Genomic DNA, 24,907 nt, shown 5'->3' on the forward strand with positions numbered 1-24,907 from the left:
TTTAAAAATAATGAATTTATCGAGGAATTTTAGTTTCAATTTTCAAATAAGTACCTAGAAAAATGTAATTATTTTTAAAAAATTTATTAAAATTCGTCGAAAAAATTTAATTATTTAAAAATTTGTTGATAAAATTCTTTATGATTATTCACTATTAAGAAACATTCAATTATTCAATATAAATTATTAATTTTTGTATTTAAATAATTGAATTCACGTAGAATTTTCTTATAGAAATTAATTTAAGTGAATTTCAGTTAAAATTTTACATAATAATTGAATATTAAAAGCATTATAGCGTGAATTTTTATAAATAATTGAATTTTGAAAAAGTTGTAAATTGAAATCTTTAAAAATCTGAATTTTTCATATATATATTTAGCTAACAATATTCTGTAGAATTAATTTTTTCAAAATGTTTAATTGATATTATTGGAATTTTTTATTTTCAAATATATATATAATATATTTAATTGAAGAATTTCCGAATAATCGATAAAATTTTGTAAAATTGAATTGTAAACAAATACATTTGAAAATTCTTAGAATTTTGAAAAAAATTATTGTAAATAATTGATTTGAAGAAATATTTTAGTTAAAAATTCTAGAAAATAATAATAATTGAATTCAAATGATGAAAATAATTTTGAAGAAGTTACAGTAAAAATATTTTTTGTAGAAGAAAATAATGATCTTATCACTCGGTCATCTTTAATTATTATAAAACATGAAAAAAATGATCACTTCGAGTCGAAGACTCTGATTCTGAAACACTTATTATAATAAGTGTTTTTAATAATGTGTGTGATTTATAATAGTGTTATAATAGTATTTTATAATAATATTCTCATAAATTGTTGAATTTCAAAAAGATTTGAATATATTTTTAGCATTCGAATTCTTTTAACTAACCTTGCCCCATCCTCCTCTATAATAAAAAATTTGAATAATATATGCAAGTTGTATAAACAAATAAATTTGTATCCCCTTTTTGAGGAAAAAAATTCCCATTTTCACCTTTTTTAAAGAAAAAAGGTTCTGTGATGCCTGAAATTTTTATTGGTTTGTTTGAATCCTGTGCCCAGTTTGATGTTAGTTTTTGTTTGCTTCTTAACTTTTCAATAAATTTGCTTTTCAAATGTTTTGAATTTTAAAATTAATCTACCTAGGTGAAAATTATTAAATTTTTGTAAATTTTGTATCTATCAAAATTTTGAAAATAATTTAAGTCATTTGAACAGTTTTATCAACATTTTTTAAAAGAATCACATCTCAATATCTACATTTTAATAAAATTTTCGAAAAGAATTCAATTAATAAAATTCTAGGCAAATATTATTATTTTCATAAATAATAAAAATTACACTGGAATTCAATTATTTACAATTTTTTTAAAAATTTCTTCAATTCTTTTCATAAATAATAACATTTTTTAGAAGGATTCAATTATTTTCATAAATTGTAACGAAGTGTTTCGTTTCTTACTCTTCCTAATTTTCCATGTGTAGGAAAAGCATTTTCAGCATATAATAGAGAGTTGTTTGTTTGTCTCGTTCTTATCATAGGTCTGTCTCGTTTGTTGTCAAGTCTCTTGTATCTTTTTTTCATATCAGCGTGTGAGGAGCTGTGGTTTTTGTGAAATCAGAATTTAAATGATTTTGTGCATGATTAATTGTCAGCGATCCTTTCCTAGTCTCTTTCAGGGCGTTTCCTTGGGGATAAGGAAGAAGGGTTCTTCCGGAAATTCAGAAATTCGACACTTACTTGCGGGTTTTAATTATATTTAAAAAAATTTTGATAAAATTCCACGGAAACATTTAATTATTTTCATAAATAATAAAAATTTCACAGGAATGTTATTGAAAAATCAAGAATTTTTATTTATTTATTTAACAAGTATACGGGACAAGCCCTTTCGTACATAGTACTCTTAAAATCTAAAAATTGCAAACCGCAACTTACCTTATACAATATATTAACTGATCAATCTACGCTAGGTAGTTTGAACTTAAAAGTCTAAAATAATCCTTCGCAATGAAGAGGTGAATCTTAGAAAGTTACTATCAAAAAAGTCAACAATTTTATTAAATATTTTTTTAAATAATAATTGAATCTTTTTGTGAAATTTTATTAAAATAATTGTTTTGAAAATAATTGAATTCCTGCGATGAATTTTACTGTTTATAAAAATAATTAATAATTATTATATTTATTATTATAATCATAAGAATGTAAAGAACAGAAATGGTATTAATACTTAAAAAATTTTGCTCCGCACGTTTCTAGAAATATTTTGTTATAATAAATATATCTGAGACGTTTGCATATCAAGACACACCGTTTAAAAGATATATTTGTACAAAATGATAAGGCACTTTAAACATAAACTTACGAACCACATAAGTACGATAATAAAATTACTTAAGATATGTTCAACAAACACCGTTTTTCAACGTCAGAAAAGGTAGCTTAGCTTTTGATGAAATATGATTTAATTTTAGCATATTAAGAAAGACATTTTTCTTCCGATTCTGCATAAATTAGTGCACTTGAATTAACATATTTCTAATATTTCATCTTTTACTTGCGTACTTTTAAAAATTCCATATATTGGAATAACAAGAAATGTGTAAATAATTGCTCAATATATTTTTATTTATAGACAACCGGAAATATTTAATACCACAAAAGATCGATTTGACTACGTAACCAATTAGTACTAATTAAATTTACTAACAATTAGTATTATTTGAATAATTTACTATATTATAAATTTATAATATATTGTTATTTAATTAAATAAATCATATTTAAATCAATGAAATGGTATTTTTTAAAAATACTGAAATTATTTGTTCAGATACAATAATTCATTTGATTCAAATAAAAATTGATTTGATATAAATAAAAATACAGCTTGAAATACAAATTTTTCGATTCATAATTATTTGTACAGCAGAAAATTGATCTAAATTTACGTGCGAGAAAAATTGTTTATTTAAATTTGTAGCTTTGCCAAAAGATTCGCCACGTACGACCGAGCATCAAAGGAGCTTAAAGCATTAGTCACAGAATATGCAAATTAGCTAAACTAAATTACACTAAATGAATATTATTCCTGTTCCTGTGCGGTACGTATAGATAATAATACTTCTTGCGTAAAATATGCGAACTTTATCGCGCAAAATCTTTAGCGAATATGAAAAAGGCAAATGATGTAAAGGATTAAAAAATACAATGTATATATAGTGTGCTCTCACTGATTATTATGCGCGCGACCAAGCTTCTATACCCTGTTCCACGAGAGAATGCTGTCGTAAAAAGACGAATTTTCGTCCACTTCGCGCAGATATAAGAGAAATTGTCACTATTCGCTTAAATTTTGAGTTTGAACGGCCCATTTTCCAAAAAAAAATTGTGGCCAAACCTTTTTTCATAATTTAAATCATTCGACACAAGTTTAACTCTCGGCCGACACATGTTCCAACGACCCATGTTTATGACAGTAGTAATAAAAGAAAAAAATAGAGGCAATTAAATATTAAAAATGTTTAAATATTACAATTAATAAATTTTTAATAATATATTTGTAATCTATGAAATCTGCTAATTCAATTGATATATAATTTTTTTACGACTATAAAATTAAATATTCTTTATTCTAAATTCTATAGATAAAAAGTGATAGTGAAAATTAAATGTTTTAATTTTATGTCTAGAAAAAAAATTAAATATCAATGGAATCAGCAAAATTCATAGACTCCAAATATGTTAATAAAAATTCATTAATTGTAATATTTAAAAATTTTTAATATTTTACTGCCTGTATTTTTTTCTTTTATTAGTACCGTCATAAACATAGGTTGCTAGAACATGTGTCGTGAAAGAATTGGTTTTCAAAGGTTTAAAATGTAGGTGTTCAGTTAGCAGACAATATTTTCATTGGTTATAAGACTTTCGGAAAACACCATTTTTAAATTTTTCTCCACCCTTTAAGAAAAAAAAACTGCGCGTCAGAAAGCATTCTCTCGTGGAACGAAGTATACATATATAAACTGCCGGCATTTGCTATTAATTTTGAAAGATCGGTGTCCACCTTCTCATTTCATTTTTGATCGCATTAACGATCTCCTTTTTTCTCTCTCTTTTTTTCTCTTTTTTCTCTCGTTATTTTTCCCTCTTTCGTTTTCTTCTCTTTCCAAAGTCTACCGCGAAAGAAAAATTTAATCTCAACCGTCTGATGCATTTCCCATATCGAAAGGGGCAATTATGTTTGGATTTTCGAAGTCTGGCATGTAGAAGGTGCTAACTCCGCCCAATTATGTAATAAGTAGTCTCGGTGAAAGTTTAAAAACATGAATCGAGTCTTATTTATGCTCTTTATACCCTCAAATTTCTCCGAATTGACATTGACCGTATTCTTCGAGACTCACTTTATATTTTTTTTATAGTCATTCTTGTTTCTCGATTCATTCCCAGCGAGATGAATTTCTTCTAAAGAATGCCTTTTTCTTTCATATAGACAAAATTTATATTTTCGATTTTTTAAACAATATAACCGGAAAACGATTTTTAATTATCAATTTTTACCTATCAGTTACCTTTATTTGAATAAAAATTTATAGCGCACTATTCATTTTTCTTAATACATAATAATAATATTCAATTTTCGTTATGATTTTTAAAAATTTCCATAAAATTCTTGGTAAAATTTAAATTATTTTTTAAATTTTCCTCAATTCAACGATTTTTAATATCTATACTATTTTAATAAAATTTTCCAAAGAATTCAATTAAAAAAAAAAAATGTAATAAAATTCTACGCAAGCATTCAATTATTTTCATAAATAATAAAAATTTTACAGAAATTCAATCAGTGGCGGATCCAGGGGGGGTCATGGGGGTCATGACCCCCCCCTGGGGCGAAAAATTTACATAAAAAAAAAAGGTCAGCTAATTATGGTCGTTGCTCGCCGAATCTATAAATGACCCCCCCCCCCTGGAGTAAATTCTGGATCCGCCACTGAATTCAATTGTTTACAATTTTTTTTATAAAATTTCTTCGCAATAATTCAATTATTTTTATAATAAATCATAACATTTTTTACAGGGATTCAATTATTCTCATAAATTATAAAATTCTTTTTAAGAATTTAATTATTTTCTAAAGTAATAGAATTTTTCGCAAAAATTCAATTATATTCAGAAATTAACCCGTTGACTGTCACTGACGCATATATATATGCGCAAAATTAAACTGGCTAAAAGTGTTCATGACGCATATATGCGCAACTTAAAAAAAGTGATTAAAAACTTCTTAAATGTTCCTGAAACTGGTTACTCGGGGGTTTTCGAGGTCGCTGAATACGAATATGACATTCATTTTCCAAAATTCAAAATGGCGGAATCTAATATGGCGGACGACAAAATAAAAAAATTGATTGGATTGACTTAAAACGTAATACTCGGGGGTTTTTGGGGACGCTGATTACGAATCTGCGATTAGTTTTTCAAAATTCAAAATGGCGGATCCAATATGGCGGACGACAAAATAGAAAATTGATCAGATTGACTTGAAAGTTACTTGGGGGTTTTAGTATTACGTAGCTGCATTGAACAACGCGTCTAGTATATAATCTATTATATAAAAAAATAAAATTAAAAAAATATATTAAAATTTTAAAAAAATAAAGAAATGGAATGTAAAATCCTATGGCAGCTTCCTCGTGGTACATTCTGGGGACGTGAATTTAAAAAATTTAATAAACTATAAAAACTAAATTCACCAGCTAATGTCAGGATATTTAACAAAATTCGATTTCACCAAAAATTATCATACTGATGTTAGATTAACCATAGTTTCAAACAAATACAATAAATTTTAAAAAAATTTCCGCCATATTGAATTAGATATTTTGAATTTTAAGAAACTGATGTCAGATTCGTAATCAGCGACCCCAGAAACCTTAGGGTACCAAGTTTCTTAAAAATCCATTAAAAATTTTTTCAACACACTTTTGGCCCAAACAGTGGAAATCTCGTTGACAGCCAAGGGGTTAAAAAAAAATTTTGTCAAAATTTCAATTATCTTTATAAAAAATAAAATTCTTCTACGAAATTCAATTATTTTCGAAAATTTTAATAAAATTCTTGACAGAATTTCAATTATTTAAAAAACATTTTTTTAAGGTACTACTACACTTTAGAATTTAAAAAAATAAAAAATTATTTTTTTTTATTGTATTTTTTAACTCCTTATGACTCCAGAAAACACCTCCTAAAGTATTTATAACCAATTGTAAAAAATAAAAGTAAATTTTTCAAAAAATATTCAATTAACGTAAAAAGTCATTGACAAATTAAGTAAGTCTTTAAGGGAATGGTGGGGTCCAGCTTTTTGTTACGACCACTAGAAACATTGGTGCTAATGTATGTAACAGTGTCTGAAATAAAAAAAATGGTGGGGTTTCAATTTGCAAAAGAATTTTAGGTAATTTATGGATGGCCTCTAACGATACATATATAAGTTTAAACGCGTTTTTCTCAAAAAAACGTTTTCTCAAATTGCGGGCAGTTTATCTCTGAATATACTGAACCGACTTTAATAAATAATAACTCGTTTTGTTTGTTAGCATGTTCTGTGTGAGAATTTACCAGAAAATGGTCAAAAAATTAAAAAAAAACATTTTTGCAGACTAGAAAAATACTGAAAAACATAGTGTATTTTGACAAAAATTATTGAAACATCTGCTATTTTTTTATTTTAGTCCATTTTTTATTAATGGTGGTAGATTTCTATGCAAGACACCTTCTTTTTTAAAAAGCAATTTGGATTTTTTGTTTCCGATTTGTCAATCTTGAGATAAACTGTCCGCAATTGGACAACTAACATTTTGGAGTTTCGATCTGAATGCTGTCTGCAGATTATGATATTAAATAAAAATTAAAAACAAACCATTATTTTTATACTCCAAATATGTACTAATATAGGCAAAAAAGTTTTTTAAATATTTATAATAAAAGACCTAAGAAATTTTTTTTTAAAATTTGGTCTTTTAAGAGCCATCCAAAGTGTAGTAGTACCTTAATTCACCGCAATATTTCAATTATTTTTAATACAATTTTCGAACAGTTAGAGCATTGCAATTTTAATTATAGAAGGGTGATATCACTCTAAATAAATGTACGAAGATATGTGACATTCTGTTCATTTTTGTGGTGTCCATATTTAAAGTTTGTTTTCATCCTACTTTTGAAGATTTTTTCGTAAAAGAAAATATCAACCTTTAAGTTTATTTTTTGAATTTATCCTCATCGCGATTTTTTTAGGTCCTTATTTGGGTTCCCTGAAGTGATACCTAAAGGTATTTGCTAAATATCTTTAGTCAGATTTTTTATATTTGTTATTGTTAAAGCCAAAAATGCACCCTGGGGCGAAATGTTAAATGTATTTTTACATATGTTGTTAAAAGTGTTTTTTACATTTTTCTTTTTTTTGGGTTTATTTGTTTAAAAATTATTTACTTGACATTAGGCAAGTATTCTGTCAAAAAACAATAGACCGCTCACGTGAAATAATAAAAAAAATTTTTTTTTTTAATTTTAATTTATTTACTTTATAACTGTTCTAAAGCTTTTATTAAATAAACACAGATCTTTTATTAACTAAATTACTTGTTTACGTATACTTTATTAATGTTTTCGAATAATTTTACAATTAAAGAAATTCGTAAAAAAACGTAATAGAACATTTTTGAGTATTTAATCATTTTTAGAGTGAATTAGAATATTTTAGGGAATAGTTAAAAATTTTGTCTGGAAATCAGGGAAGAAGAATCAGGAAGAAACAAAATTAAATTTTTGTGGCTACACTGTAATATATATTTATTGATAATTTTTAGTTTCACTGAAATGAAACGCTTTAAAACGTTAATAATTCGAATCATATTCCATTAATTATCGAGATAAAATAATTAAAAGCATTCTTTAAATTCTCCGTTTTCTTTCTAATGACTTGTACATTTGATTTGAGACAAAAAAATTCTTATACTTCTCTTGTAGTCATTATTATTCCCTCAAAATGTCATTAATTGCAGTAGGAAACATATTCATGCACGAGGTTCATATGTGTGTGACATATGTAGTGTAAGATTTGCGTGATGCATGTTTTACTGTTCGTTATACATTTATTTCAAACGTAATACCAACATATTTATACCGGTCCTGATCTCGAACATGCCCATATATACATATAATACTTTCACTCCACACTCTACTTATTAAATGGTATTTTTTTTCATCCACCAAGATCGGACAATCAACAGGCTTGTCAAAATGATTTTTGCGATAAAGTTTTCCTTTATTTTAATTATGTCTAAAGCATTTCCCATAAGTTTATCTTTATCCTTTTTCTTAAATTCTAACTTTCACTTCGCGCAATTTTTTTTTTTTTTGCACGCTAAGAGTCTACTGTCACGAACTTTTTAGTGGGCAACAAACCATAAAAATGATACTCCATTAAACACTCTTCATGACTTTTAAAGTGTGTGTATTATAATGTGCGATATATTACTATACTTTTGAGTTTCAAATGTCTTTTGTCGTATTTTTGGTTCAAAATACTTGACAAATTTTTTTCAGTTTTATCTGTTTTTCAAGACAATGATAAATTATGTAAATTTCTACCATTTTCTATTTGGAGAATTTAATTTCTTTTTCAATTTCGCACTAAAATTTTGAACCAAATTCTTTTTGTTTGGATATTTTTCAAAATTATGAGACTGAATTTGAAAATAATTTAAATTTTCAATTTACTCTCAGTTTTTCTATAAGGATATCAAATTGAGCCAAAAAAAGGTATCAAAATTGTTATGATGCAACGTTTTGATAAGCTTTTTGTCTGAATTTGATATCCTTTAAAAAACTAAAAGTACATAATTCCAATAGTAGCAGTAATTAAATTAATAATAGGTAGTATAGTAATAGTAGTTAAGTTATAAGTTTACTAAAAAAAATAGTAGAAAACGAATTAATCTCTAAGAATTGTATAGTTAATAAAATAAAATAAAAATCGACATAATAAAACTTCCATAGAACTAATAAAAATCCCTCACTGAATCATCGAGTATTCGTCACGAGTAAAAACCAGTAAAATTCTTATATAGGGATTTAGATTTAGAGAAATTACCAGGCATTATGAGTATATAAACATTTAAAAGGAATATATACGAATTCTCAAACACCATTTACAGGAAACTTATAACTTTCCCATTTATAACGCGCACACGAGATATATTCTATGGAGTATAGGAAATAATTTCCTTGTGCGAGATTGTAAACCCCAGATTGAGTCATCTTTGCGTTACATAAGGTCGGGGTTACTTATTCGAAAAAAAACATCTAAAGGCTCATGAACTCACCTTATTAACCTAATCAAAATCATTACTCGCAATATAGGAAATTATGCTTAATTTCCCGCAACAATTTTATTTCTCTTCAAAAAATTATAACTCACATATCATTTGCAATTAAAGGAAAATTTTATTCCGATAGAATTCACCGGCAAGAATATATATTTGTATTTTTATAGTCAGTTTAAAAAGTAATTTTGCAATTTTTCCAGATCATTAATTTTGAGAAAAACGTGTTGCTCGATTGCTTAAAAAAATATATATTTATTATTACCGAGAAAAAAATATTCAAGTTGTATGTATTATGTAACATATTTTTGAATGTAATAAAAATATTATAGTATATATTATATATTTATATTTTATATATATAACAAAATTTTACATCTTGATGTATTTTTAAATTAAAAAATTAAAATTAAGAAACGAAATTTCTGTTTCTATTTTTAAAGGTTAACAACTAATTTTTATTACATTCAAAAAGAATTAACTTTTTGGATAAATAATAATTATATATACGTAAAAAAGTGTATTTTAGGGTTACTTTAATCGTTGTCCCTCTCTACTGTGAAAACTGCATTATAAAAATAATGACTCGATAAAGGAAGAAACCTCATGGTCGAGAGATAATAAACCACGAATCAAGGAGTCCATCACAAGGTTTATTTCTTGAGTCGGTTTCATCCTCCCACGTGAAATCACGTGACCTTACGATAGTGTGTTTCGAAAAAGTAAATAAATAAAAAGACCGAATTTCACGCCCCGGCAACAATTAAATGACTCATCGCCAAAAAAAATTCCTTTTTCCCCAACAAGTCATAAAAATGGCCCTTAAATTACAGAAAATACCTTTAAAGGGTGTAATAAAAAAAATTCTGCATTTAATTATCAGTTTTATACTCGAGATAATTTTACAATTTTATACACGAGAAAAATTGAATATAACAAATAAAGTACGAGAAACTTTTGTTTTTTTCAATTTTTTATTATTTTTTTTATTTTCTATGTGACGCACTAGGCACACTAGGGAGCAAAGAAATTATAGGTTACAATTGTGTTTTCGCCTTTTGCAAAATAGAAATTAAAAATATATTTTAAAGATAATTTTCAAACTTACAGAAGTTTCATCCAATGTTGAATTTGTTTTTTCTCGTCTACACTGCAAAAACAAGCATCTTAAATACATTATAATCACTTTTAAAACGATTAAAACATCTTATTTTTCCATCTTCTATCTTAGAAACTAATGCATTTTAAGATGCTTTTGATAACTTTTTGGAAACAACTTAAAAGTGACAACTAAAGTATCTTAAAATAAGATACCTTCTTTTTACAGTGATATGTGGGACAGAAAAAACACTCGTGAGATTTCACATCATCAGGAAAAAAATATTTGAATCAGAGTCCAGGTATGCTAAAATTTTTATTTGTTTCAAATAAATTTTATTTGTGCAGAAATAATATTGTAATTAAAACAAATAAATAATTTAGTAAGTTCTAAGATAAATTGTACTTTTATTTAAATTAACATTTTCAAATAAATTATACATTTGGCTTAAATAAGAGTTTTATCTGAGGATGTAGAAATTTCGAACACTCCCGAAACACGTGTTGACTATGGAAAAATGGCTAATTTCTATAATTATATGCAATCACGATTTTAAGTATTACGAGCACTCTCAAATTCAACACTCACTAGAAATTAAAGTTCACAAATGAGGGCAATTTTGTAAACACGTGGTCGAACGAGACGCGTGGAGACGCGCGACTGACGTCATATTTTTTATTTAAATCAAATGGAGAATTAAACAAATTATTAAATTAAATAAATTATTAAATTAAATGAATTATTAAGGGGACATTCCAGTTCAAAATGTCAAAAAAATCGATTTTTTTTATTTTCAGATTTCTTATAGTGTCAAGAATACTCTCCTAAAATTTTATTGCAAAAATTCGAAGTAAAAGAAAAGTTATACATACTTATAACTTATTCTTCGCCATGTAAAAGATGTTTTTATATGCATTTTTTTCGTAAAAACATTAGCGAGGATATCACGTGGCAAAAATAGCAAAATTATATAACTTTGAAAAGATATTGACGAGGCATTCTCATGCTGTGCGAGGATCCACTAAAAGCTAAAACACAACACTATAATATAAAAATTACACGGAGAGAAGGGCGTAGTAGATTCTACTGACATGGCAGTTAAATCTACTAAACAGAATCATTAGGTTTGGACTGACGGTACAGACAGTGCCATCTACTGCACTGTTTAGTAAGATAGTAAGATACACTGAGCAAACAGTATATTCTACTAAACAGAGAGGTGTCGTAGTGTATTATACTAAACATACAGTTGGCGCCACTAACCGGTGCACTAAATGATTTACTAAACGCGTTCTGTCACATTTACTGCAACTCTTCTCTCCGTGTAATCACGAAATATTCTACATCACTGTCAATATAACATTTGCGAATTCTACATATAAAACTATTAATATTCCTGTTATTTTTATGATATCATAAATGAAGATTTACGGATGATAGAGGAATTTAACGCAAGATTAGTTCTGAAAAAAAGTGGAACAAATAACGGATTGAAAAATTTTATAATTATGATTGATTTGAAAATCAAGATGTCAATAAAAAAAAATGCTCCGTTATGATATATGTATGTATATTGATATGCATTATGCAGTTTCAGTTTGTGACACTTTATACGTTCCAGTCCAAACCATATATCATATATAATAAAAGTATCTATCTCGCACAGTTTCTAATTTCTGAATCTTTTCTTCTATTACGTCTTTTCTTCATGTTCACCGTCAGCGAAATCATTTTTCAAAACCAGATCTCTTTCACTTTTATTATTTGCTTCGTGAAAATTTATTGTCAGTTTTTCCCCGACGAACAGAAAACCGACAAAAATTGTATTTTCAAAAAGATTTTTTTTGGGTAAAAGAATGCGAATGAAGAAATGATCATTACAAGTGGTACTTGCAGTTATTGTACAAAATCAATGGGAAAAAGGGGGAAAATTGTGCACTTTCATTAGACTTCCGCAAAGGGTGCGTCCATAGGGACTTTGCGTGTCCCTTCGCCATACACGCGAAACTCAAACGGCTTTCTTCGGACATAATTCACCGAAGGAAACGACAATCCTACTTTACTATATATACACACATACACCTCTGGTTTAAAAAGTACCAAGCAGTATCCAGGAACTTCCTTTTAAACAAAAAGAATTAACGGACAACTTCTTTAAAATTACGACCAAACTGAACCTTGTTTTCATCCGCTATGTTTTATACATATAACCTTCATTTCCGAGTTTATAATTTTCTTCGTCTTTGGCTATACTTTCATTTTTGTGTTTACACCATTTATTTCTTTTTTTACTGGCACTGTACACAAAGGTTCTCTTTTACAAATTGAAGGTATAGGAGTTTAAATGTCTAACTTTTGTGCTCGGCGTAAACAGCAGAGAAGGTGTGTAACAATACAGAAAAAAAGGTTCAATAAAAGGCATTGTTGAAAATATTGGATCTCGAGAAATCTTGTTGGACTTTTATTGCCAGAAGGAATTCTCAAAAATGTGAAAAGAAATTGAGGGTCTCAGTAATGGCAGCGGGAAACATTTTGTTTAGTGCGGTTTGCATCTACAATGTACCAATACATATGTATATTCCTTACCAATCTATACCTGGTCCGAAAGTGCCTATTCATTCCGAGCTATACAGCCAGTAGTGAGTTCCTAGAACTCTTGCAATGAGATGAATCGATCGCATCTATGTAGGAAATCCTAGAATTGTAAATGCACCTTGCAAATCGATAAAACTGCAATCTGAATCCAAAGATCACTGCACTTCATCGAACAGATTTTTCTCAATTTGCTTCCTGATACATGAGATCCTATATAGTGGGTAAAAAAATCGAGGGTCGTTTGTAGTCTCCTTAACGTAGCGTGCGCGACATAATTTATTAGTTGCTACTGCTGTTAAAAAGAAAATTTATAAGGCCTGAAATATTTCTTCTCTATCTCATATTTTATCTAATATACAAATTCCTAACAAGTAAAGTCCAAACCAACTTTTTTTTTAAGTTCCATCTTTTTATAGATAGATATATTTTTTAAGGATCGAATTTTTACTTTTCAAGAGAATTTAATAATGAAAAGTTTGCATATAAATTCGATATGAAGAAAGAGAGAGATAAAGGAAAAATAGACATTTAAAGTATGTACACAAATAGGAAGTATGTTAAATAGTTGAGGTTTCGAATAAGTGAACGTGAGGACATTGCATTGTCTCTCAGGACCTATTGAGTATAGGATCTGTAGAAGGGTTGACCAAGCGACCTTGGGATCTCGTCCTTTTACACACAAACACTATAGGTGTGCTTGAATTGCAAACACCAACACATACACCCAGAACTGTGCGTATAGAAAAGCATACGCATAAATACACACATGTACACAACACATGTAGGTATAAACATAATATACATGTACATAAACGAGCGATGCTGAGAGCATAGTTACACGGCCATTCCACCCAGGAATGCAAGGCATGTCGCTCATCAAATGCTCACAAAATAAAAGGACCTCTTGTCGACCTTGATAATGCCCTCTACCGAGTTCCGAGGGCCTGATATATGGTATAGAGTAATTCAGGCCCGGATTTAGGAACCTATAGATTTCTCATCGTCTCATAGATGAGAAATTCAATCTCTAAAATTTATTCAATTTGCTCCTATTCACGGAAGATGGAAATAATTTTTTAATTTTGTATTATCACGTCCATAACACCTCAAATCAGCTTTATAGCCCTTTAGGTTAAGAATCAATTTAGAACCGATTTTTAGGTATCAAATCATCATTTGGTTCTAACCAAAAAACCAAAACTTAACTGCAAACGTTAAGAACCGATTTTTGGGTATCAAATCGCCATTTGGTTCCAACCAAAAAACCAAAACTTTACTGCAAACATTAAGAATCGATTTTTGGGTATCAAATCGTCAGTTGATTCTAACCAAAGAACAAAAACTTAACGTCCACAGTATTCTACTTGTAGTAATTTCTAAAATAAAAGTTTCGAAAAAAAGTAAAATTTAAAGAGGTAAAACCGTTTATATCAGTTTCTTATCATTTTCTAAACCCCAATGCAATTAGAATCGTGGAGAGCATTCAATTTCTAACTTTCAAAAATCGCAGTCATTCGAGATAATCTCAAGTTCGTTGAATGATGGCACATACTCCTTCATCAGGATCTTAAAATACCAGATCTTCCAGTTTTCTTGCAATATTGCTTCTTCAAACTCATCACATATATGTTATCCTCCTTAAGTACACCAGCCTCCACATTCCTGATGGTAGCGACGAACATTCTACTGGATCAGTTTTCATCCCCATTTCATTAGAAAATTTTCCATCATATACTGTTTCTCGTATATGATGGACTAATGAATGAAATTGAAAAATAAATTCTAATAATGATGAGACTAGAGAGTCTCTTGCACAATAAAATAAATAGGACCTCAAGCACTTGACCTCTAAACAACTGGTCTTGAAAAGACTATACGGGGTTTTATGAAGGTTCTGTTATAAGGGTCAACTTTCTCGTGACACAAAACGCTGATCTTAGCTCTCGAAGGTCTTAGAAGGTATCATATATGCGAAAAGACCTTCGTTATGGAAGAAATTCACACAAGCACGACAACCATCTTACACCTGCAGGGCTCTCTTTGCAGTTCTCTTGTTGCTACGAAGAATCGATTAGCCAGAACGGTGTCTTTAACTTCCCAACACAAAGTAAACAACGCTGTGTATACCTTCAGTTCGTGGTAAAGTTTTTTAAGAAAAATTCAAACCTTTTTCGAGGAATCTTAATTGGTCCTCTGTAGTTTTATTGAAAGAAACTCCTTATAAAAGAAACGTATGCAATTTGAAAATTATTTAATACCAAACTCTTGGGAATAATTCCAAAATATTTCATGTTTAAAAAAATAATAAACCAATACTGTAAACTTGCAGATAACTATGCTTTAAAATGTTAAATTAAATTTTTCAAATTGAGTTGTAAAAAAATGTAGTATATACATTAATATTGTTAGTATTAATAAGAATTTCAGTTTCTTATTGTTCTTTTTTTTATTATACACTTAAAAAAGCGCACGCTTAATTACAATTTAACGGATGTTATATGCATTAATTGCAGTATAAAGAGCGGACAAGAAAGTAATTTATGAAAAAAAATAATTACAATTGAAAGAACTGATCAGTAATTTGTTTCGCAGTTTCAAATAAATTAGAAACTTTTGCCTCATGATGAAAATATAATAATGTTAAGTTAACAAATTATTCATGAATGTCATTGACATGAACGCATATTTGTGTCTAGTGTGCAGTTTAGAATTTTAAATAACTATCTACACATATATACTTTCTATTCTTTGTGTCTTTAAAGAAATATAAATTTTTTATTAGTTAAACGTATCTTTATAGTAGGAAGTCTAGGAGGAAAATTAATATCAAAGTTTAAAGAAGACTCGCTTTGCGAATAGCGCTTCTACATTAAGTGAAACTTACAGAAAGTGTGTTAACGTCGTGAATTCCAGTTTGATTTTGCTCAACAATTTTCTCTTTGAATTCCTCTCGAGTTATACTCAATTTTTACCGCATCTTCTAAAAATACTTGTACATATTTTATTTATGTTTCTGAAATATTAAAAATGAAAAAAGAAACTAAAACAGAAATGTTGCAAATAAAAGACTAAATAAAAATTAAAATAGAACAAAAGTATTACAAATATAAAAAAGGAATAAGAATGAAAAAAATAGATTAAATAAAAATATTATAAATGAAAAGTAAATAAAAATATTACAAGTAATTTATTTAAATATTTTGAAAAAAGGAATTTCGATATAGCAGATAAAAATATATAAATATATAGAAATGGTACAAGTATTCATAGTACGTTAGAATTTGAAATTAAGAGTAATAAATATTCACTGGAATTGTTTAGATAAAATTGAAAAAAGCAATAAACAATTTTATCTCTATTTTCGTTATTGACAGAGTTAATAAGTGAGCGTAGTATCTATACGGACAATTGCACGCGTTACTGTTATATTCTATCGGCATTGTTCTTCTGATAGAACTTGCATTCCTCGAGGCTGGTTTGGAAATTTTTTTTTCAAACCAACACGAAAAATATTAGAAACCCCTACCGTTATTCATGAAACCATAAAAATAGTTTTATTCATGAAAATATCCATAAAAATAGTTTCACGTTCAACGTAATTGATTAATTTTTTTTCTACTTTTCACGAATATCCCTTTATTATATTTTTTATAATTTTAGAAGAAAAAATCTCCTCTTCAAAAGGTGGTGGGAAAATCCTTTTTTTTCTTTTTCTTTTTTCGTCTATCTTCTTTTACTTCTTATCTTTCTTCACTGTTTTCTTTTTCTTCTTTTCCTTTTTGTCTTTCATCTCTGTTTTCTCTTTCTTCTTGTCTTTCTTCTCTGTTTTCTTTTCCTTCTCGTCTTTCTTCAATACGCACGTTTCGTATTTATTGATTAATAAATAACTTTAATGAATTTATTGCGTGATTGTCCATGGGCTTAATTAAGAATCCGTCCACTATCTCAAAGGCAACACTGATTTAAGCTTTGGAATGTGCCATGAGCAAATGATGAACTGCGACCGTAGCACATTTGTCAGACTCTCGACTCCTTGCAACAAGATGTTAATTGCTCTAAGTGTATTTCCAAGTTTTAATAAAATACCGCGTCGCTTATACTGGCCAGTTAACATTTTGGCCTCATCAACTCTTAAAAAAGCTTGTTACTAAAGTTATTTCGTATGAGCATAAATCTCCCACACACTATATCGTATTTTACAGACACTGTCTTTAAACTCCTTTATTTCATTTAAATTTAATTCATTTGCCATTCGAATTTAATTATCATTCAAGAAATCATCAAATTCACCCGAAATAAAAGAAGAAAATAAAAAGAAAACTTTAATGACTCAGAGGAGGGTTGAAAAGAAATTCCTGTCAGCGAGTTAAAATATGTTTTTCTTGTAAAACAATTTTCTATACTATAATAGAATTCCTAGGGAAATCCCCGAATGGATTGAAGAAGGGAATAAATCGATTGCGCGGGAATATTTCAAGAGCCTAGAATATTTCTACACAGAAAAAAGTGAGTGTTATTTTAACACTGAATTCGGTGTTAAAAGTGTCTGCATCAAACTTTAGCTCGGAAGTGTTATTTTAACACCGCAAATAAGGTAAATTTTCTATTATAGAAAATTTATCCTCACTAAAATTACCCTACCAAAATTTACCCGCATCAAAAACAACACTCGCTTTTCTCTGTGTAGACGAATGGAGATTGGAAATTCCAATCATTCCTGTGGGCTCAATCCGTTAAGATCTTATTTCACGAGTCAATCAGCTCGAGACTTTGAGTCGAGAGTTCAAATCTATCAAATGACTTATATTATATTCTCCACTATACTATAATTCCGAATATTTCTCAATTATCCAAATTAATATTTGGAAATATTGATAATTCCTGATATTTAACGATTTGCGCTCAGAAAGAAAGAGAAATAAGGAAATATTTGATACCGAAAAAAATTCTATTAAAAATTCCTCCATTAAAGGTATTATATGTGAAATTTTAAAGACTTCTTTTATCTCAATAGCTTTCTTGCTCGATTAAATCAGTAGCTATAAATTCCTATAATAAGTTACGTGACAGGTATCGATTAAATATCCTGTATAATAGAGGAGGCTCTCTGAACCTGATTCCTCCTCTCGGAGTTGCTTTTCGATATATACCTGCGAACTCCTTGTGGAACAAGCCATTGGGTATGCAACTCATCATCCATTATCGACCTCCAGGACTAATGTAATTCACAAACTCGTCTACCAGTAGCTGAAAGATTTTCTGATTCAAAAAAAAGAAGAAGAAGAAGAAGAAGAAGAGTTTTACTTGTTATCATCACACTCAGTCTCACTCTCATATAGCTTCTGGAATTCCTTTCTTAATATTCTCCTCTTTTTTAATTATATGACGAAAGTCCTTCAGCATTTATGCTAATTGAATAAATTATAAAAAAAACCAATACAATTTTGAACGCAGTTCGGCGCCATAATTAAAGAAATAATTGAAGAAATAATAAATTTAAAAAAGTTAAACCATTATATTTCCTGACTATTAACTACGAAAAATTTAAGAATAAAAGTATAGCCTATAATTTCATCGTTCATTCTTATGAGAAGTTGCTACCTAAAAAAGCATGGAATGAAGTACATTTATTTAATACTAAATTTTGCGTCTACAGAACGACTTGAAATTATAAGTACTCGCATTTACCTAGACCAATTGTTTATAATTACCATTTATTTATTGACTAATTCAATTGACTGTACTATTTTTTTAAAAAGAAAGTTTCAACTGGTAAATAGGTACATATAAGTAAATCGACAGGAAGAATTAAATGTCGCCGGTTTTTAAATGTAGTGGAAATTCTCAAAAGAAAAAAATCTTTAAATTTAAATTAATAGTAGAAAGTTACAAATGAAATGACTAAAAGTCTTCTACCAAATGATTTAGTAGAATAATTTTACTAACAAATAGTGAAATTTGACTAATTATTTGTAGATTTTACTAATTGCTTAGTATCATTCTACTAACAATTAGTAGAACTGTTTTATTAATAATAGTCGATAAAACAGTTTCACTAATTCACTTAGTGAAATAAGTGACTTTCAATTAGTGCAATTCCACTAAAACATTAGTAAGATTTTACTAAAAATTAGTAATATTCTACTAATTGGAAAGGGGAAAAGTCTTTCATGAAAACTACTAAAAATTAGTAAAATTTTACTATTTCTTAGTGGAATTCTACTAAATCAGATTTAGAGAGTTGGACTTTTCTAGAAATCAAGTCCGAACTTTTTGAAAACGAGTAAATTTTAGCAAATGAAGGATTTTACGGAGAATTTCATAGCTTGAAATACCGGGAAATTTTTAATAAAGTTCATTACAAGAAATAATGGGGAAAAAAGGAACTCAAGAGAGTAACTGACTTATGTGGCAATTAGAAGGAAAAGAAGAAAAAAAAGGAAATAAACGAGAGATATAATAAATGGAAGGTTCGGAACAATGTAAGGCATTTTGAGTTTGCGTGCAGGCAGGCAACGTTATAGACGATAAGAAGGATTCCGGATCTTTTTCTCACCTGCTGCTGATAGAGATAGAGAAGAAACATCCCGGAAGAGAGTTGGATAAAAGGTGACATACGCCAGGCGTTACAGGACGGCTCGTAAACCAACCCCTCAGTAATATAACCACAACTCTAACTCGTTTGCAGATATTATTATAAAGGCACACGTAAGAATCTCGAGATATCCGTGTCCGGGTATAGCAGTAGTCTCTTCTCCACTGCTGCTTTAGCAACTTGAAACGGGAGATTGAAAGCCGGCAGTGTTGACCTCAGCATGAGGTTAATTAGACAAAAGTGACACATTTCAACCTGCTGCTGTTGTTATTTGAAAAAATGCATATTTATATTTCATAAACAAATTGGATACTAACTTCAATTCTACAGGCGAAATGATTTTTCAAAAAAAATCTTTTTTTTCTTTTAGGGATAAAAACAGTAAATTGTGCACTTTTCGCCACTCTCTATTCAGAGAAGTTGAGAATAATTCTACTTTCGCAACTCTATTCAGAGGAGTTGAGAAAAGTTCTCGGAAAAATTAAGAAAAAATTCCCCATTTTCCCTAAACATAAAACAATTTTCGAAATTTGAAATCCAATTTTAAACCTTTTTGCGGAAACAAATACATATAATTTATCTCGAAAAGGAAAAATACATAAATCCTCTTTCCTAGAAATCGGAAAATTTAGAAAAATACTTATATATAATTGAAGAAGAAGAGTTGGAGTAGTGAGCAAAATTCCGTTTATAAGGGAAGAACCAGGAAATAGGAATTACTGGATCTTTTATCGTGAATCTATAGGGAAGTGAAAAAGTAACAGAAGAAACGAAGAAAGGTGCGCCTTATCCTCGATATCTCTCGACTCGTATCGATCGAGAAACTAAACATTTTCATAGCCTAATAATTATGGCAAAAGAAGAATTTTCCTATTTGAGGAAAAAAAAGTATTTTATCTATTATATTTATTATAAACTTATTAATTACTTAATGTTGCGGATAACCCAATAATCGAGTGACCTTAAAAAATGCGCCAAGCATGTCCTGAAAATTACATCTATTTATATTTCAGAGTGCGTTTACCATTTATATAACCATTTATCCAAGTATCCTCTATTGAAAATAAATCATTCGTTTAAGAAAATTACTATTTAGTTTCAATCGATATAATAAATAGATAAAATAAAATTGATAAGTAGGTGGGATTATATTTTTATTCATAGACGAAATAAATTAAATAGAATGCAATGATAATAAAATAAGCAGAGAAATAAAATGCAATAAACAAAATAGGATAAATAAAATAAGAAACAAAATAAGAAAATAAATAAAATAAAAGAGTAGATAAAACTCTCTAAATTTGAATTAGTAAAAATGTTTACTGACCTTTTGCTTTTAAATCAGTTAATTTTGCTAATAATTATGTAATTATTACTACTAATTTATTATTGAAATTTACTAAATATTAAATCCAGGCTTTGCACGCATCTACTAAAACCTACTATTTACTATTTTTTTTACTATTTGGTTACTTTTTTTAGATATCAGCCACTAAAAGCTGCTATTTCTGTTTTTTTGAGAATTTCCACTAATACTTTGAATTCACTAATATTACAAATCAAAAAACTATTGTCAAAAAATATAATCAAATTCTTTAAAACGATTCAATTATTTTCAATATCTATAGTATAGTATTTTCATAAATTATTATTATTTTTAAAAGAATTGATAAAATTCTTCCAAAATTCAATTATTTTCATAAATAATAAAATTTCCACAGGAATTCAACTAATTCAGAATAGCATTTTCAAAAAAATTTCGAAAAAATCAATTATTTAACAAAATTTGTATACAATTATTATTCTTCACAACAATTCAATTACTTTTACCAATAATAATATTTCCATGGAAATTCCATTTTTTAAAAAAAATTTTGATATATAATTCTAATCAAGAATTCAATTATTAGCATAAATAATAAAACACATCGAAGAATTTCAATTCTTTTTAAACATTTTAATAAAATTCTTAGCAACTAAATTCAATTATTTTCATAGGTAAATAACAAAATACTTCTAAGAAATTCAATTATTTTTGAAAATTTTAATAAAATTCTTAGCAACTAAATTCAATTATTTTCATAGGTAAATAACAAAATACTTCTAAGAAATTCAATTATTTTTGAAAATTTTAATAAAATTCTTAGCAACTAAATTCAATTATTTTCGTAGGTAAATAACAAAATACTTCTAAGAAATTCAATTATTTTTGAAAATTTTAATAAAATTCTTAGCAACTAAATTCAATTATTTTCATAAATAATAAAAATCATCGCATGATTTAAATTATTTTTAATACAATTTTACAGGAATTGCTAAAAAAATGTAATTATTCTATAAAATTTAATTTTAATTCCAAGAAAAATCAATTATTTAAAAAATTCTTTAGAAGAATTCAATTATTTACAAAAATATTAAAATTTTTCACAAGAAATTCAATTATTTTCAAATATTTTAATAAAATTGTTCGAAAGAAATCAATTATTTTAAATACCTACAATTTTAATAAAATTTTTGTGAAATAATTCAATTAGTTCTTTTAGGTTTTAATAAAATTTTTTTCAAGAATTCAATTATTTACATAAATAATTCTTCGAAAGAATTCAATTGGTATGTCGATAAAAAATAACAAAATTATTTCCGAAAATTCAATTATTTTGAAGAATTTTAATAAAATTCTTTGCAAAATTCAATTATTTTTATAAATAAAAATATTCATCACAAGAATTTAATTATTTTTAAAAGCAATAAATTTTTTCTTGGAAATTCAATTGGAATTCAATTATTTAAAAAATTTGTTGTAAAAATCTTAGTAAGAATTCAATTCTTTTCATGAATAATAAAAATTTCTCAGGAATTCATTTATTTAAATTAGATTTTCGTAATATTGGAAAATTCCCTTTTTTGTCTCTTGAAATTTTGTTGCCCACGATGCCGCCGTTTAGCAGCATAACTGTGAATCATTTTGTGAAATGTTATTAGTAATATATATAGTATCCGTAACTGATTTTTGAAAGATGTACATACACAACCTTTAATTTAAAAAAACATGCAATCTGAAGCGATCGGCAATATCCGGTTGTTTCGTTTCTGCCAAGCAATTCGATGAACATAAAAGGAGTAATTTCCGATAGAATTGAAAAAAACCACGCGCACGTATGTCCACTGTGAAATAAACGCATTTAGTTTATAAAATAAAAGAAATCCATGACTGTTCGTTCCTGATACACACAATTCCCTATAGGATCTATAGATCTCGCAAATTATCTTGCATTACCAGGCAGTACTTAAAGCAGCCAAGGGAAAGTGATCGACAGTCTCACGATATATCGACTTTGCGATTGATACCTTCAAGGTAAACCGTGGATACACCTTTTCAATCGGAAATAGAATGTTAAACCGGAAAGGGTATTTAAAAAAAATGCACCTAGTAAAAAAATTCATCAAAATCAACTTTTTATTTTTTTACTGGTGAATTTTTGCATAACTGGATCAAAAAAATTGTTCTAATTATTGTCAAGTGTGCGGATTTAGTTTTTGAGGGGAAATGAAACCGGATTCCGAATTAATTACATGTCGTATAAATGTGATATGGGGTCCGCATTCGTAACCGCATTTTTTCATTCAAGCGAAGCGTGACGCGAAAATTTTATTAGCTCTTATGCAAACAAGGAAATGTTAATTGTTTAAAAAATCTATTGGTTAATTAGTGAAAAAACTCACCGGATACACGTGTGATATATGATTAATATTACATGTGGAATAGAATTTCAATTTTTATATCTGTCGAAATGTGCATAATGTTTTTTTACCATACACAATATTTTATTCAATTTTATTAGGAAAATTTCTTGTTCGCATACATCGAAGACATTTTTCTTAATCTCATTATAAACAAAATGGAAATTCGTGACTTTGACACAAAAGTTTGTATCAGTTTCAAAAAGACGAATCAGTATAATATAATACGTCACAACTTCTGTTATTTCTTATTCATTGCGATTATTTGAATATTTTCAAAATATAGTGAACTTATTTTAAAAAAACATTTTGTCACATTTAAAAATAGAGATTAATTTTTTAAATTCGTTTTTACACTGAAAAACGGATTTTCTTCTTTTGATAAAATGAGTAAAATTTATATGAATAAAAAAAGGTTCAGTGTAAAAAATAAAAATTTACAGTCAAGACAAACTTAATTGGAAGGTGATTATCTCTTTCCAACGATGTCCATTTGGTTAAGTAAACGCTCTAATTTTATTGAAGGCAAACAATGAAAATTGAAGGGACTTGTAATTGCAGTTTATCCACAAACAGTAGCGTGCAATTTTCCTATTTCGAAATAACTAGTTGAGACCTGTCAGTGTCAGAGAAAAGAACTTCTGATATTTCAGTAGCATATATTATTGGAATTTCATAATTATAGTGGCACTTTTTTTATTTTGAACATAATATATATATATATATATATATATATGATGAAATTCTTAAACGAATTTTTATAACAATTCTACACCGTAACGACGAAGGTAAAATTACTCAATACTGTGTTCAGTCGAAATCTATATAGCCTCTGGAAAATAAGCGCACAAGTATTTGTATTTTCATTTTAATATAATTCAAGTGCGCGGCATTTGATTGCCTGCATGGTAATCGAATAATAATTCATACAAGTTACAATTTTGTTTTCTACGCTATCGCACATCGATTGCAAATAATAATTATTTATACAAAAGGAATGCTTTTTGCGTCATTACCTATCTATTCAACTTTGAAAAAAGCACACGATTTTCACGTGCTTACTCTACTATGAAAAGTAATAATTTGATTCAAATAAAGGATATCTTAATGAAACGATAACTTTATAAACTAATTAAACTTAATAAACGGTTACAATAGTCTATTATCAATTTGTTATCAAAATATAAATTTAATTGTAGGTATCAATTTTTGTTTAAGTCAATTAAATGTGTTTACATGAATTCCATTAACTCTCAAAATGTAATAAAAATGAAAAATCAAAATTTTACATTTAGAAACTAATTTCGTTCAGTTGAACGTTCAAAACTTTAAGTACTAATTTTATTAATGAATGTACATTTTTCTTAAAATTGGACATCATTTTATATGAATATATTAAGATGAAAAAATTCCCTTAGAAATTAATGAGAAAAAATGTAATATTTAAAAATAATTTTT

At 27.7% G+C, this 24,907-nt stretch overlaps 1 protein-coding gene across 2 annotated transcripts in view; it reads left to right on the plus strand.

The window, feature by feature from the left end:
- The window catches only part of LOC122511388 (partitioning defective 3 homolog B-like), a 62,430-nt gene that overhangs the window by 5,249 nt on the left and 32,274 nt on the right, over positions 1–24,907 (plus strand). Inside the window, exon 1 of one of the 2 annotated variants that reach the window (XM_043626592.1) lies at positions 10,801–10,819. The exons of the other annotated variant lie outside the window; for it this stretch is intronic. The gene's annotated coding sequence lies outside the window, so the exon portion shown is untranslated. Of the gene's footprint in view, positions 1–10,800; positions 10,820–24,907 lie in introns of those variants that run through there. 2 annotated transcript variants of the gene reach the window in all.

Source organism: Leptopilina heterotoma, unplaced genomic scaffold (assembly GCF_015476425.1).
Source record: "Leptopilina heterotoma isolate Lh14 unplaced genomic scaffold, ASM1547642v1 Lhet_81, whole genome shotgun sequence".
Lineage (NCBI taxonomy): Eukaryota > Metazoa > Arthropoda > Insecta > Hymenoptera > Figitidae > Leptopilina > Leptopilina heterotoma.